We start from the raw sequence: 16,344 nt of genomic DNA on the forward strand, positions 1-16,344 counted from the left end.
CTAGGTTTGAGAACTGCTGCTTTAGAAAAATATGTTAGAGTAATTTTGGTGGAAAACCTATTAGAAAAATCAAATAGAAGACAGTACATAATGTATTTACATACCATAGTCCACAGTTCTGAAGAAAGTGCAGGTTTTGTGTAGCCAGAGTTTATATCAATCCGGGAAACTTCCTTTTTTAAGAAAAACAAAACATAATTATCAAGATGAAATTAGTTTTAAAGAAAGAATATTTACTAAGAGTGAGAAAAGTAATCACAACAAATTATACATTTTAAAGAAGCTTAAACCTACCACAAACATTATTAATTGCCTAACGCAACACTGTGCTTCACAATATCCTAGAAATTGCTCCACATTATTCAACAAACAACTTCCTTATTCTGTTAAAGGAAATAACGTGCACCATGTAGATCTACCATAGTTTATTCAATCAGTCTCTTATAAATGGGCATTTACATTGTTTCTAAGATGTTGCGATGACAATGAATGATTTTGTGTGTGTGTGTGTGTGTGTGTATATCTTCATAGTATTGGATGTGCAACTTCAGAAAAAAATCCTAAAATTGGGATCATTGGGTCATAATGTAAATATATATGTAATCATTTGGATATTACCAAATTTTATCCCCTAAGGTTTGCACCGATTTTCTTTCCCACCAGCAATATATGAGGGTGCTTGTGTTTCCACAGCCTAGCAAGAGTATTGTTATTCTTTTTAATTTTTACTGATCTGGTAGGTGAGAGTCGGCATCTTAGTTTTGTTTTAATTTGCATTTCTCTTTTCTCATATCCTGAATGAGGTTGAACATCTATTCGTATGCTTAAAGGTTATTTTTATATCTGTCTTGTGAATTGATATCTTTTAAAATAAAGAATTGAAATATTCCAGGGTTTTCCTCCCAGGTGTGATAAATATACTGCAAAATTCTATATGCTGATTTCTACCTCCATAAAATATATTTCACAGTTATTGTAAAGACAGCAATTATATAATTGAACTGTGAATAATGGCTTGTTGTTTGTTATTGAATGATACATCTTAAAGGTATATATCTTAACTTCCACAATTCATAGCGAGCCCCAGAGGAGGAAAATAAATGAGCCAATTCCATCAATAGGCATTGGCAATTGTAGTGACATTTATTACAATATTTCTTACATTGCTGTATGTGTTTGGCCATTCTAGTATCACTGTTTGAAATAATTTTTACAAAATCTAGAAATGTTCCACTATTTCATATCATTTTGTGCTAAAAGGGCCACAAAAATATGCCTCAAAACATCATTTCAGTGTTCTATACCAGCATTTACTTGTTTTTATTTAAAACTATTGTTTGCTATTTATTCAAATATTTCCATTCTAGTAGTTGCACAAATACTTATGTGCAAATGATGCAAATGACGTTTCGTGTTTTTGTGGGGTGTGTGTGTGTGTGTGTTTGTATTATCAACAACCTAAATGTTTTCTGTCACAAATATTACATTGTTCCAAACCGATCTGAGAAGATTTGTTGAGAAGCAGGTAAAAATAATAGTAAAATATTTTGTCTGTGGAATTAGAATAGAAAGGGCAATTTTATTTTATTTTAAACTTTTATTTTAAGTTCAGGGGTACAAGTGCAGGTTTGTTACATAGGGAGCGTGTGTCATGGGGGTTTGTTGTACAGATTATTTCATCACCCAGGTATTAAGCCTAGTGCCCTTTAGTTATTTTTCCTCATCCTCTCCCTCCTCCCACCCTTCACCCTTCAAAAGGCCCCAGTGCGTGTTGTTCCCCTGTATATATGTTCTCATCATGTAGCTCCCACTTCCAATTGAGAATATGCAGTATTTGCTTTTCTGTTTGTGTGTTAGTTTGCTAAGGATAATAACCTCTAGCTCCATCCATGTACAGAAATACCGTTTGACCCAGCAATCCCATTACTGGTTACACACCCAAAGGAATATGAATAATTCTATTATAAAAACACATGTATGCATATGTTTGTTGCAGCACTATTCACAATAGCAAAGACATGGAATCAAGCTAAATGCCTATCAATGATAGACTGGATAAAGAGAATGTGGCACATATACACCATGGAATACTCTGCTTCCATGGTATTAGTATGCAGCCAAAAGAACGAGTATCTTGTTCTTATTCAAAAAAAAGAATGAGAAAGGGCATTTTCATAGTTTCTTTTTCCATTTGAAGAAACTGTAATGTCAAACAAAATTTTCTGCAATGTTCATCCAATAGAAAATCAAAATAAATGATTTGAATCATATTGTCTTTTTCTAGAAAATGTTCATATCGTCAGAATGATGCAATGGCAATTTTCTAGGATAATATTCTAAAAAACATGGTAAGTCTCCCAAGTTTCTTTAAAATAAAATTTTCTGATTTCATGAATGCAGTTTGTCCTAATGGGCAGGCCATAGTTGTATTTGTTGCTTCTGAGTTGGGAAATTGATATGAATAATGTTTTTTTTTCATTCCCACTGTTTTGCTCAGCAATCAAAATCTTCATGTAGTACAGAAATTACATGATCAATTCAAGTTTTGTATTTGATGAAAACAATATTCTTTCTCACTGTCATTACTTTGATTCTTATTTTTTATTAAAAATTATTTTGTAATATTTTGCTTTAAAAATGTCATATAATTTATGTTCACCAGAAGCCTCTTTTGTTTTCAGTTTTTAAACAGTTAAGCAGATAACTTCTTTGGGGTTTTAAATATTTTCTTTTTCAGTTTTTTTCCTTTTCTCAGCTCAAAGGTATTTTCTATTCCAATTATGATTTGATGTTTTAATTCACATTGATCTCAAAGATTAGAAAATAGTAATATGGTTTCATTCAACGTACACAGAATGTGAATATATATTCTTCAAAATGCAAATTAAAGCAAATGCAAGAAGTTGAAAATGTGACAGAAGTTTTATGTTATCAAAATTGTTCTTTCAAAAATATTTCAAATTTCCATTAAAGTAAAATAAAATTCATATTTAATATAGGTTAGAATTTTAAGTCAAAATGATTAACACCTGAATTTTAAAATTTAACCTTATAAAATATTTTTATAAAATAAAACTATTTGCAATTCTATTTGCCAATATAATTAGTAACCTGTTTTTATATACATACATATTCACAAATTTATAAAAATATAAATTATTTAATATTGTAAAATATTTCAACATTTCTCAGACACTATATGCACCTGTTGCAAATACCATGATAATTTGATGGCAATTCCAGAAACGTGATTTAGAACACCATGAAAGACTGATAAATGGACACTTGGCATTACTGGGAAACTGTTTCACATTCTACCAGAATCTATTTTATTCACATTATCTGAGGGGAAGAATGAATTTTTATTATCTTTTACCTGAGTGCTGCCACCACTTAACTCTTTCTGGTATTCCCTAGCAGGGTCTGTTCCCTACCTCTGCCTCACAGCAAACATTCATGGAATTTAAGCCCAGTTGCTTTTGTTTTTTTTTGTTTTTTGTTTTTTTTGTTATTATTATACTTTAAGTTTTAGGGTACATGTGCACAATGTGCAAGTTGGTTACATATGTATACATGTGCCATGCTGGTGCACTGCACCCACTAACTCGTCATCTAGCATTAGGTATATCTCTCAATGCTATCCCTCCCCCACCGACCCCACAGCAGTCCCCAGAGTGTGATGTTCCCCTTCCTGTGTCCATGTGTTCTCATTGTTCAGTTCCCACCTGTGAGTGAGAATATGCGGTGTTTGGTTTTTTGTTCTTGCGATAGTTTACTGAGAATGATGATTTCCAATTTCATCCATGTCCCTACAAAGGACATGAACTCATCATTTTTTATGGCTGCATAGTATTCCATGGTGTATATGTGCCACATTTTCTTAATCCAGTCTGTCATTGTTGGACATTTGGGTTGGTTCCAAGTCTTTGCTATTGTGAATAATTCCTCAATAAACATACGTGTGCATGTGTCTTTATAGCAGCATGATTTATAGTCCTTTGGGTATATACCCAGTAATGGGATGGCTGGGTCGAATGGTATTTCTAGTTCTAGATCCCTGAGGAATCACCACACTGACTTCCACAATGGTTGAACTAGTTTACAGTCCCACCAATAGTGTAAAAGTGCTCCTATTTCTCCACATCCTCTCCAGCACCTGTTGTTTCCTGACTTTTTAATGATTGCCATTCTAACTGGTGTGAGATGGTATCTCATTGTGGTTTTGATTTGCATTTCTCTGATGGCCAGTGATGGTGAGCATTTTTTCATTGTTTTTTGGCTGCATAAATGTCTTCTTTTGAGAAGTGTCTGTTCATGTCTTTTGCCCACTTTTTGATGGGATTGTTTGTTTTTTTCTTGTAAATTTGTTTGAGTTCATTGTAGATTCTGGATATTAGCCCTTTGTCAGATGAGTAGATTGTGAAAATTTTCTCCCATGTTGTAGGTTGCCTGTTCACTCTGATGGTAGTTTCTTTTGCTGTGCAGAAGCTCTTTAGTTTAATTAGATCCCATTTGTCAATTTTGTCTTTTGTTGCCATTGCTTTTGGTGTTTTAGACATGAAGTCCTTGCCCATGCCTATGTCCTGAATGGTAATGCCTAGGTTTTCTTCTAGGGTTTTTATGGTTTTAGGTCTAACGTTTAAGTCTGTAATCCATCTCGAATTGCTTTTTGTATAAGGTGTAAGGAAGGGATCCAGTTTCAGCTTTCTACATATGGCTAGCCAGTTTTCCCAGCACCATTTATTAAATAGCGAATCCTTTCCCCAGTGCTTGTTTTTCTCAGGTTTGTCAAAGATCAGATAGTTGTAGATATACGGCGTTATTTCTGAGGGCTCTGTTCTGTTCCATTGATCTATATCTCTGTTTTGGTACCAGTACCATGCTGTTTTGGTTACTGTAGCCTTGTAGTATATTTTGAAGTCAGGTAGTGTGATGCCTCCAGCTTTGTTCTTTTGGCTTAGGATTGACTTGGCGATGTGGGCTCTTTTTTGGTTCCATATGAACTTCAAAGTAGTTTTTTCCAATTCTGTGAAGAAAGTCATTGGTAGCTTGATGGGGATGGCATTGAATCTGTAAATTACCTTGGGCAGTATGGCCATTTTCACGATATTGATTCTTCCTACCCATGAGCATGGAATGTTCTTCCATTTGTTTGTATCCTCTTTTATTTCCTTGAGCAGTGGTTTGTAGTTCTCCTTGAAGAGGTCCTTCCCATCCCTTGTAAGTTGGATTCCTAGGTATTTTATTCTCTTTGAAGCAATTGTGAATGGGAGTTCACTCATGATTTGGCTCTCTGTTTGTCTGTTATTGGTGTATAAGAATGCTTGTGATTTTTGTACATTGATTTTGTATCCTGAGACTTTGCTGAAGTTGCTTGTCAGCTTAAGGAGATTTTGTGCTGAGACGATGGGGTTTTCTAGATATACAATCATGTCATCTGCAAACAGGGACAATTTGACTTCCTCTTTTCCTAATTGAATACCCTTTATTTCCTTCTCCTGCCTGATTGCCCTGGCCAGAACTTCCAACACTATGTTGAATAGGAGTGGTGAGAGAGGGCATCCCTGTCTTGCGCCAGTTTTCAAAGGGAATGCTTCCAGTTTTTGCCCATTCAGTATGATATTGTTTTGAGGCCAAGGTGAAGAGCCCTAGAGAAGCATTCTCTGGGGCCGAGCAGTGTTACAGGAGCAGATCTTCAGTCTTAGTATTACAGGTTAGTACATTTGTGTTGTATGTTGCAGTGCTTCCTAAAGTGTGGGGCTTTGAGAATGGCCCCTCTCACCTGGATCAAAGCCTTATCTTGAAGTATAAAGGGAAAAGAATATTAACAGCATTATTTTGACTCCACATACTTTGTTAATACCATATGTTTATGACAGTGAGTCTTGAATAATTGTTCTTCCCATTTTACCCAAGCCCCCTTTAATGTAACAGCAGGATTAGTCCCATCTGGTCATCTTCATTCACTAGATTATATTCCTGTAGCAAATGTGAATATATTTGCTTTGAAAATTGGGAGAAAGAAATCATATTCTATAATCGACGTTTCTTTTTTTCTGACAATTAACACAGTAGTTTGGAAACAAATATTTTATGGTATATTTTATTAGCTAATCTGAGCTACTTTTATATCCTTGATCTAAAGGCAACTTATTTTGCTTAGGAATAAAAACAAAGAATGTATTGATATTTTCTCTCTTTCAAAATTCCCTGAGCCTTTATATAAAAGCTGAACCACTTTATTCTTCTAAAGAACTATGAAAAGAGAAAAATTAAAAAATTAAAATGCCTTTTTTACTTGAGATATATTCAGGTCAACAACCTGAAAGGCAAGATTGAAGGCAGTTCATTATTTCTTAGGGCCTTTATATAGTGCGGTCATTGATTTGGGTTCAAACACCTGGCTGGGATTTATATCTTTCAAATCTTTCTCTTCTTTCTAGAACTTCTAATTAAACAGTTTCCGCTTTTGGTGATATTTATAAATTAGTCACTGCTTAAAAGGATTGACTGATGTTGATTGGGAATCAAATCTCCAAGAGATCTGCTATTTCTACCTTTTTACAAACTGCAGACTCACTGGGTGGCTCAGCCACCCATACATATAATTATTTTAAGTTTATGATATTATTCTTAATTTGAAAAAGTTAAGAATTACTCAGAATCCAATGTGCAGAATCAGTATTCATGTGCCCAGACTCCTGCTGGATTGAGAGCTGCGGGTTGAGACACAGATGGAACCTGGAGTTAATATTACTGTCATGGTAGTAGAACAAGCAGAGCTAGTCCTCTCAACTGAAGCAGAGAGGCAGGTAATAACTATTGGTTCTGCTGTTCCAGAGGCCAGCAGACTGATCCTAACATGGAATGAATCTTTGTGGGATCCCCTGTGGTCCCTGAAGTTCAGGGGAACTTTCCTTATTCTAAAAGATTGCAGAAATTATTTCATGGTACTGTGCCTGGCATTGACTTGAGCTGTCACAAAGCTAAGAGTCTATGACCAATTGCTGCTATAGCAATCGTCTGCAGCAGTCCCTCTGAATTCCCTCCAGAAGTTGATTGCCCACAATGCAAGCCAAAGAAGAATGAATGAGGCAACCAATGTACCTGAGGTATACTTTAGGAGGCAGCATGAAGAAATTAAAAGGGCAGTGAATTTAGATTTGGAAGACTTTATTTCAAATCCTGTCTCTGCACTTAGCTATATGATCAGAGTAAGTCGCTCGACCATTATGAGCCTCAGTTTTCCTCATCTATAAGATGGGAACAAGAATAGCTATTGACTTACCTATCATGAAATTAAGAATGCTTTATAGTTCCCAGAAACAAAATTTGCAACTTAAAAGAAACAGAGATATACAGAATGCTATATTGTTTCTCCTACCATATTTCAATGTAAATATTGTAATAATAGTAAATGTATCCCATTTTATATTATGGAACACATAATATAAAATTATTATGAGCCGTGTGAAAATGAGGTATATAGAGTGATGAAAGGAAAATGAAAAATGGTCAATAAAATACTACAGTTTGCACATAGACATGACATATAAATTCTGATGAGAAATAATTAAAATTAATAGTTAAAGAAATGAAGTTAAAATATAACTCTGAAGTCTTAGGTATAGTTCTTACTTTCAATTAATTCACTGGTATTCTGTTTCCTAAAAGTATTTTTCACTTCACTGAGAATAATGCTATGATAAAATATTAAATAATGATAACAGACACTCTGAGATCTTCCACTGTTTCCTGTGCTGGCAACTTCCAAATAAATAAAAGAACAAAAAGAAAAAGAAAAACAAAAAGAATGCTTTATAAACCTTAAGTGATGAGGTTAAGTGTTTTTATTTTTCTCCTGGAAGTTATTTGAGGGCAGGAGTTGTGTTTTATTCAATGTGAAGTAGATTTTGTGGTTGTTGTTATAAGTAAACTTATTTTTGGCAATTCTAGTGTCTTCTTGTTAAGTATACTCTCTTTTTGAGGCAATTGCACCTCTTTAGACTTACTCTTATACTGCCTTTTACCATCTTTCAAAGTCTGCTTTGAAGAAATATACAACCCCAGCCTCTTATATCTTGATCATGACACAGGCAGACCCAGGCTGGAGATATAACAGAGCTCTCTGCATAAGCCGATAGGGAAGAAAAGCCCTAAGGGAAGAGGAAGGTGCCATAGCTCTGGGTTTTAGGCCAGGCCTTCAATGAATGTCCAGTGATTAATGAAGGTAGCAAATTCAGCCTTAAAATTAGTATGCATTGAAGAAGGTTCTAGAATGTCAAACCCCTTTATGGCAGCAATAGCAACACGTTTCCAGGCAAATTATCAGTCTGAAGTGGAGAGATGGTTTGCTTTAAGATCTAGGCCATAAGCAACCATAAATTTTGTGTGGGATTGAGTTCAATTTGTAGTGTGCAACGTAAACCAAAATTTATTTTACTTGTTTTCAACTCAATGTTTGATACAATTGTTTCTTTTCAACATGCTCTTGAGTTTCTAAATTATAAAATTTGTTATTTTATTTGCTTTTAAAATATCTACAGTTACTCTATCAAATCTGTTTTCAAATTTAATCATCTTTTGGTCTTGAATTGTATGTTGTCTCAATTAATATCTCGTTCCTATATCTTTTTTTTTCGAAGTTTGTTGATAAATATTTTATTCTTTCTTCTCTCTCTCTTTTTTTTTTTTTCCCGAGATGGAGTCTCGCTCTGTTGCCCAGGCTGGAGTGCAGTGCCGCAATCTTGGCTCACTGCAACCTCCGCCTCCTGGGTTCAAGCGATTCTCCTGCCTCAGTCTCTCCAGTAGCTGGGATTACAGGCATGGACCACCATGCCCAGCTACTTTTTGTATTTTTAGTAGAGATGGGGTTTCACCATGTTGGTCATGCTGGTCTCGAACTCCTGACCTCGTGATCTGCCTGCCTCGGCCTCCCAAAGTGCTGGGATTACAGGAGTTAGCCACTGCGTCCAGCCTTCCTTCTCTATTCTTACTTTAATTTTTACATATTATTTTGTAAGAGACTTTGATTTTGCTGGTTTGAGTTTGATTTTTTTCCATTGGGAAAAGTTCTATCTCTTATACAGGTGGTTCAGTCTACTCACAATTATTATTATCTACCTGATATTTTGGTTAATTTGCTCATTTTTGTAAATGCTATATAATTTATACTCTTTCCTTATTACTTTCTTTTTATACATGAATTATATTTTGTATAGTTTTACTTTCTTCTGTGATTTTGACTTGCAAGTTTCATGTTTTATAATTCTGAAACAAGTCACCTTTAGGTATTACAGGTATCCTATATTTCTGAAATCATCAAACTCAAGAATTAAATGATACATTTAAAAGTATTCCATAATTAAAATAAGAAATTTATTTTACTTTAATTCCTTTTTCCTCTCTCTCATTCCTCTCCTGATGTTTCCCTTGCTTCACTCTACAATATATTTATGTGTTATAATTAGGACTCAGATAATTATCATAGAACATCACTTTTATATTACCTATCTTTTATTTTAAGAAATCCTTTGATATTTACTTTACACCATATATTAAAAATGTAACTAGGTTTAGCTCTATGTTTAACATGCTTGAGCGCTTATCACAGTCTTTTTGAACAGAAACAGTTTCGCATTCTTATGTTGATCACCTTTTAGTAAGTTGAATACACCTTCAGAAATTTTTTCCAAGAGTCGAGTGATCTATTTCCTCAGTCGTTCTACATCTGAAAGTGTGTCTCTATTGACTTGATCTATGATGAAAAACTTAATTGCAAATGACATTCTTTGCAAAGAGATTCCCTCCTTCAAATATGAGTATATATAAATTTATTTTCTTCTATATTTATTGTGCAAAGGAAAAATTGGAAGCTTTGTTTCTTTTTGTGTTTTAAAAATAATAGACAATTTTTAAAATATAACTTTTAACTTACTCAACAAGCATTTATTGAATGACTAGTGTAAGCCTTGGGCCAAGTTCTAATCTTGTCACTGGGGACATGGTTGGAAAAATACATACAAACATTTCAGTCCTCATGGGATTACATTTTTTTCTCTTAAATGCTTACATGATTTTAAATTTGATTATTATATTTATTTTTTTCTTGAACATGACTTGTTTGAGCTATTTGTTCATAAATTTTGCCTGGGATAAGGTGGAGGTAGTTTGCTTAAAATGACAAAAGCAAATGTATTTTCAGCTTTGATCTGTGCTTTCTACTTATGCCTAAATTTTTCAAACTTTCTTCCTGAGAGAACCTATGATCCTTAGCTGTGTCTTTATTTTATATATCAGCTTTACTGTGAAAATTTGTATAAACCGTAAGGTTTTCATTTGTTTCTACATTCTTAGAGGGCTCTAAAAATTACTTTATAAAGCTCACTAGAGTTCTGAATATTAATTTTACTATTCAATATTTTATTTTCAGGTTTTATTTTTGCTGTTGTAGTTCATGTCATTACAATTGTTCATTCCCATGTTGAGTGCTCTGTGTACCTCTTCCTATTATTTTTTGTCTGCTGATTCATTTTTGTCTCTTCAGTCATTTTTGTCCCTTTGCAGTTTGATATTGAACTAAAATATAAGTACAGAAAAGTGTATTTATCAAAATATACATTCTGATCAATTTTTACATTCTGCCCACACTTGTGTAATCAGCTCAGAAATCAACACTCAGAACATCACCATCTTTCAGAAACACCCTTTATGTTCCTTTCCAACCACTGCTCCCTTCAAAAGTTACCTTATTGTTTTACATATCATAATATTTTTCCATATCTTTTTTTAAATGTAGGTGCCATGTCTATCATATCCTGGTGGGCTTACAGAGTATTTTTCTTGAATTTTCTCCAGGGTCCTGCCAAATCTTATCTTTAGAGTTATGCTCTTTTACTAAATTTTCATGATTCTTCCTTTCTTTCTTTCATTGGTAATTTATCATAGCCTCAGCTCCCACCCTGCCTTTTTTTGAGAAAATGAGGCAACAATCATCTTAAATCAGTTTGCTCAGATAGGTTAGGCAGATTTCCTGTGGTTCTCATAAGCACCTGCTACCTGAATCCATTTATCAGGTCTTCAGCTGATTATCTAAAGAATTTAACTGTTCATCTATTGTTATCCTGCTCTGCAGTGGTGAGATTTTTCACTACTTCTACTGTCTCTTTCTGTGATGTTATATACCAATTAAAGACTTAAAAAATTTAAAAAAAAAATGTATTTGCACCCTGCTATAGGTCAGTTTTTAAAATCCTACCTGCTATGGTTTGCTTGTTGAAGCCACATCCACTGAGGTATATTCTGTCTGCATTTTCTATATCACTCAGCTTTAAGATCCACTCCATCAACTTGCAGTCTTGACATGGATGTAGAAAGATGGGAATACTGCAATAATAGTACCTTGGTCATTTTCAAATGTCATATTCACAAAGTAGTGAGAAGCTTGGCTAATTTACAATCATCTAGCTTCTTTCTACTCATGTGTGGTCCTTCCACAAGGAACATCAGCATTCACCTGTAGTTTCTTTGAACTCTCAGGACTCATCTCAGGTCTGCTGATCAGAATCTTTTCACATTTTCACAAGATGTCAGAAATGCAAATTCTTATCAAATTAATGTGATTCCTATGTATATTAATCTGATAAGGACTGACCTAGGAAGCTTTTGAAAAACACATTGATCCCTGGCCTTATACTAATTTTTTTTTTTTTTTTTTTTTTTTTTTTTTTTTTTTTTTTTTTAGTTAAGCTACATATTACTGTTGGATTGCTACTGTAACAAATTACCACACACTTAATGGTTTAAAACTATACAAATTTATTTTATTATATCTCTGTCAGTCAGAAGTCCAGAAGTCCAGTGGACTCAGCTGGTTTCTCTGCTCATTCTCGAGGTCCATATGAAGTTGTTGGCAGGGCTGTGTTCTTTTCTGGAGGCTGTCAGAGACAATCTGCTCCCAAGCTCATTCGGATTGCTGGTGGAATTCGTTTTCATGCAAAAGTGAAAGGGAGGTCCCTGTTTCTTTGCTGGCTGTGGCTGAGAATCATATTCAACTTCTGAGGCCTCCTTGGATCATGGCCCCTGGTCTCCAAAGCCAGCAATGATGGGTTGAGTTCTTCCAGTGCTTCAGGTTCCTTGACCTCCATTTCTGCCCTACTTCTCCTGTCTTTTCTTCTGCCATATTATCTTTGAATCTTCTGCTTTTCAGGGCCCATGTAATTACACTGGCACACCTGGATAATTCAGGATAATCTCCCTGCTTTTAAATTAGTTGATTAGTAACTATCCTTAATTGTATCTACGAAATCCTTTCACAGTAATATGTAGATTAACATTTGATCAGATGAGCAAGCATGGCAATGTTGTGGAGGGGGAGGCATTTTTAGATTATTCTATCTACCTCAAGTCAGCCCCATGGGCTTCCAATATGTAGCCAGGATGGAGAGCCCCTAGGAGAGACCTTGGAATTTTTATCTAAGAAGAGAGAAATGGGTGTTTTTTTCTACCTTCTTTCAGGAATAAGGGAATGCTCTGTTTTTAGGAAGTTAAAAAAAAAAAAGAAAAATAGGCACCATTTTTTTTTTCTCCATTGACATTTGCCTTATTCTTGGAAAGAATGCCTCTGGTGGTTGCCTGTAGGTGTCTGCATCTGGATACCATCACAGACTGTGTGTGGGTGTGTGCCTAGACTGAATCAGGCAAAGGCAGTTATCATGCTAGCCTGGTACCAAATTAAGCCAGAAACCTCCACACCTTATTGAGGCAAAGATTGTACTACTTTAATTTTGATTTTTTATTTTTTAACCAGGAAAATTCAGGCTTGAAGAGATTAAAGGCTCTTGCAGAGCATATATATATATATATATATATATATATATATACACACACACATAATGAAAGAAGTCACTTGGTCTGCTTAAAAAAAAATCCCTTAACATTTACCTTCTGGGGAAATGAGCTGTATTTTGTGCAATCCACTTTTATTTCTTTTGAATCTCAAATACATTATTATAACTTGAGGGGCAAAATATATATTCCAGTCTAAAATATACACTTTTAACAGAGCTGGTTAAATTTCTGCGATGTTAAGGGATGTTTGAGGAGTGGTGAAGTCTTATGAGCATTTTGTAGAATCTTTATTAACAAAAGAGGGAAAAGTTAGGTTTGAATCCACTGCAAAAGTTCAGAGTATCCAGATTTGGGGTTTCATAATTTAGAATCAGTACTGAGCTACTTTCATTCTCCAAATCCCAGAGACAGAATTTCCAGAAAACCATGTGCATTTTTGCCTTTTAAGACCTCTGAAAGAACAGTGAAGCCACAGGGTCCCCTTTTCCACTGGTAAGTCCACTGGTAATGGTTTCACTTTAGTTGAGCTTCGAATTGGCATATTTAATGAGCACTAATTCTTGAGGATCAGTGGTAACAGGGAAAGGAGAAATTTAAGACACTTAGAATCCCTTGATAATCATTTTAGCCATAGAAAAAATTTAATCTGTTTCTTCCATTCCTGGTTCTTCAAACCAGTCCTTTTCAGGCATGCCCAGCCTGCTATAACACAAATGCTAGATCACAACTTTGGAATAACTCAAAAGCTTCTTTTGATTCTTTTATTTCTGATTTATTTTGTTTTACTCCTGTCTCTATTGTCCTGAATGTTGACTTCATAATTTACTCTTGGGTTTCAGCCTTTGGCCTCACAAAGTTAACTGATCTTTTTGACTTGCTGTCTTGTCACCTTGGACCTTGGCACTATTGCAGTTTTACTTATTTATTCCACTGGCTTTAGTGTCTCTTATTTCTTGGTGTGGATGCCAGACTCTGCTTATTATTACAGCGGAACATCCCATAATGGTGACCTGACTTGGAGAGTTTTAGCCATTCTTACAATAGCAAAAGTATAAGATATTCAGTCATTGCTGAGCAGTGAGTTGAATTAATAAAAGGGAACTAAGTTTAATAACTTGTCTCTACTCAGTACTCCTTCACTATTCCACCAACAATACTCAAAATGTAGTGTGTAAGAATAAATGGTTTAGAAAAAAAACCGCATGGATAATAACCATGTAGTATTATTGGCTGTATTCTATCCTAACATTAACACTAATTCCTAAAATCAGGCTTTTAGAACAAGAAGAATTTCAGCTATTCAGTGAACTAGTCTAGTATTTGGTTCATGAGGGTTCCTTGAGATCCCCGACTCCTCAAGAGGCTACCACAGGAAGCTGGGGTATGAGAAAGACGGATGAGTAAAGATGGAGTGAGTTGGAAGAAGTGGAAGAACACCCGCCCTGTTTAAGCAGCAGAATCTTAGCCATTACTTGTTTTGCTTACGTTAAGTTCCGAGAAAGATTTTGTTTGAACAAAAACGACTGTGATTTTTTAAATATTGACAACTATGGATCTGGTTCAATTCATCATTCTTCACTTGAGAAAATAGAGGCTCAAAGAGATTAAGTGGATAAGATTACAAGAAAGCAAAAGTCACACAGTTACTGTCAAAGCTCTAACCAGATTGCAGGACTCTAGGCCCTCATGCTAGTACTCTTCCCGTTGACCCACAGGCTGCCTTCCATGGAATGGTTTCCATAACAATGAAATAACAGTGGTCATAACCCTTATACTGCTCTGGGTAACCAATAAATAATGATACATGGATTTCATATTTACAAATTGTTAAAAAAATTCTAATTCATATTTACATCCCAAGGCTAGAGTACTTTTATTGATTCTTAGAAATTAACATTTCACAGTTTTTCATTCCATAAACATTTTGGTGGAAGATGAAGACAATACCAAGATGAAGGACATGTGTTTCCAGGTCTTTAAAAGTTCATTATTTTATGATAGAATCTATTTCAGAGAGAAAAATAATCACAGAACCCTGGAATTACAGACACTCAAGATTGAAGGGTAGTTCAAAACAACTCGTTTTAATATGATTTGATACAATTTAAACACATTTTTCATGAATGAATGAATGCTGTTAACATAAATATTTTAATTATATTATCTCAGGATTGATGGCAATTTTTATATTAATACTTGCCTAAAACAACCATAGATATGAAATAATAAAAATGAAATTGTACATGTATTAGGGAGTAAATGCTATGACTTTATACACTTCCATTATTGGAAGTTATGCATATTTTTTTCTTAACTTTTTCTCTATTTTGAAAAAATTGTAGAAAATAGCATATGATTATCTCTAAACTGCATTTCATATTTCCAAATATATGAGGGCCCAATCTTGGGTCAGTTGCTATCAGTAGTTAATCTATGCAGTTAATTCCTAAGTAGAGTAAACTCACTTTGTAAACATTGTGTATATATTCATATATGCTATCATAAGTATTTCTATTACACTGATTCACTTATTCACAAAAATTTACTCAAATCTTGCTATGTCCCAGGCACTGTGCTAGGAACTAGATTCCTTTCCCTCAAGGAACTTGTAGCCTAGTAGGAGGTGCTTCTGTTTTCTTCTCCAGATAAAAATAGCAAATTGTGCATTGGAAGAAAGATGGTCTCAACCAATGATTAATGTATAAATACATAATTTAAAAATGCTTTCATTATAAAGCAAACATATTAGTCCAGGATAAAATAAACCATGGATGCCTTTTGAATTAGAGGAGAAAACAGTCTTTTGCTATAAAAACATATAGGGATAAACCCTGCAAACTAATATAAAAGGTATAAAGGTCAAATGAAAAAAATAGCTATTATTTAAAATGAAATAATGTGTTGGATAGATTTACCAGCCAGTAAAGTAAAAGTAGAAGCAACAGAATCTCTGTAACTCCAAATCAATATATTTCCCTTCTTAGTGAAAGTGGCAAAGGGGGCATCATCAGCTCATTTGCAAACTTATACATAGTAATTTTGGTTTTGATACTTGCTCTTTCTCACCTCCCTAATACAGCATCATCTAGATTGTGTCAAAGTAATCACGCACAGGAGACCACTTCTGAAGGGGTTATGGGGCTTCCCAGGAAGGGATTCAAGCTGATCAAAGGAGGGAAAGTGATGCATTGATTGGTTTCATAATGACATTCATATATCTAGTGACCTTCTATCATGCAATTTGATTTCTTTTTTTTTTAAATGCAATTCTTTAGGTGAGTGTGAAGAGAAAAAAGAAATCAGGTATTATCAAGGAGGCTTTTCAACATGGTATCACTTGGCCAGAGATTTAGGTCATGACGGTGGAAATAACTTTGAGCCTTTGTGCACTGCGCTTCTCTTAGACACAGTTAATGTGTAGATGTGTCCGCAGCTGGCAGACAGCAAGGTCTATAGTTCAGATTGTTTCAAGAAGTCATAATGAATCCACAAGAG

General features: G+C 34.6%; 1 long non-coding RNA gene across 4 annotated transcripts in view; it reads left to right on the top strand.

Moving 5' to 3' along the window:
- The window catches only part of LOC101141243 (uncharacterized), a 263,129-nt gene that overhangs the window by 183,302 nt on the left and 63,483 nt on the right, over positions 1–16,344 (top strand). The window contains exon 7 of one of the 4 annotated variants that reach the window (XR_010133008.1): positions 2,285–2,348. The exons of the other annotated variants lie outside the window; for them this stretch is intronic. This is a non-coding gene — a long non-coding RNA (uncharacterized lncRNA). The remainder of the gene's footprint in view (positions 1–2,284; positions 2,349–16,344) is intronic. 4 annotated transcript variants of the gene reach the window in all.

This window comes from Gorilla gorilla, chromosome 2 (genome assembly GCF_029281585.2).
Source record: "Gorilla gorilla gorilla isolate KB3781 chromosome 2, NHGRI_mGorGor1-v2.1_pri, whole genome shotgun sequence".
In the NCBI taxonomy this organism is placed as follows: domain Eukaryota; kingdom Metazoa; phylum Chordata; class Mammalia; order Primates; family Hominidae; genus Gorilla; species Gorilla gorilla.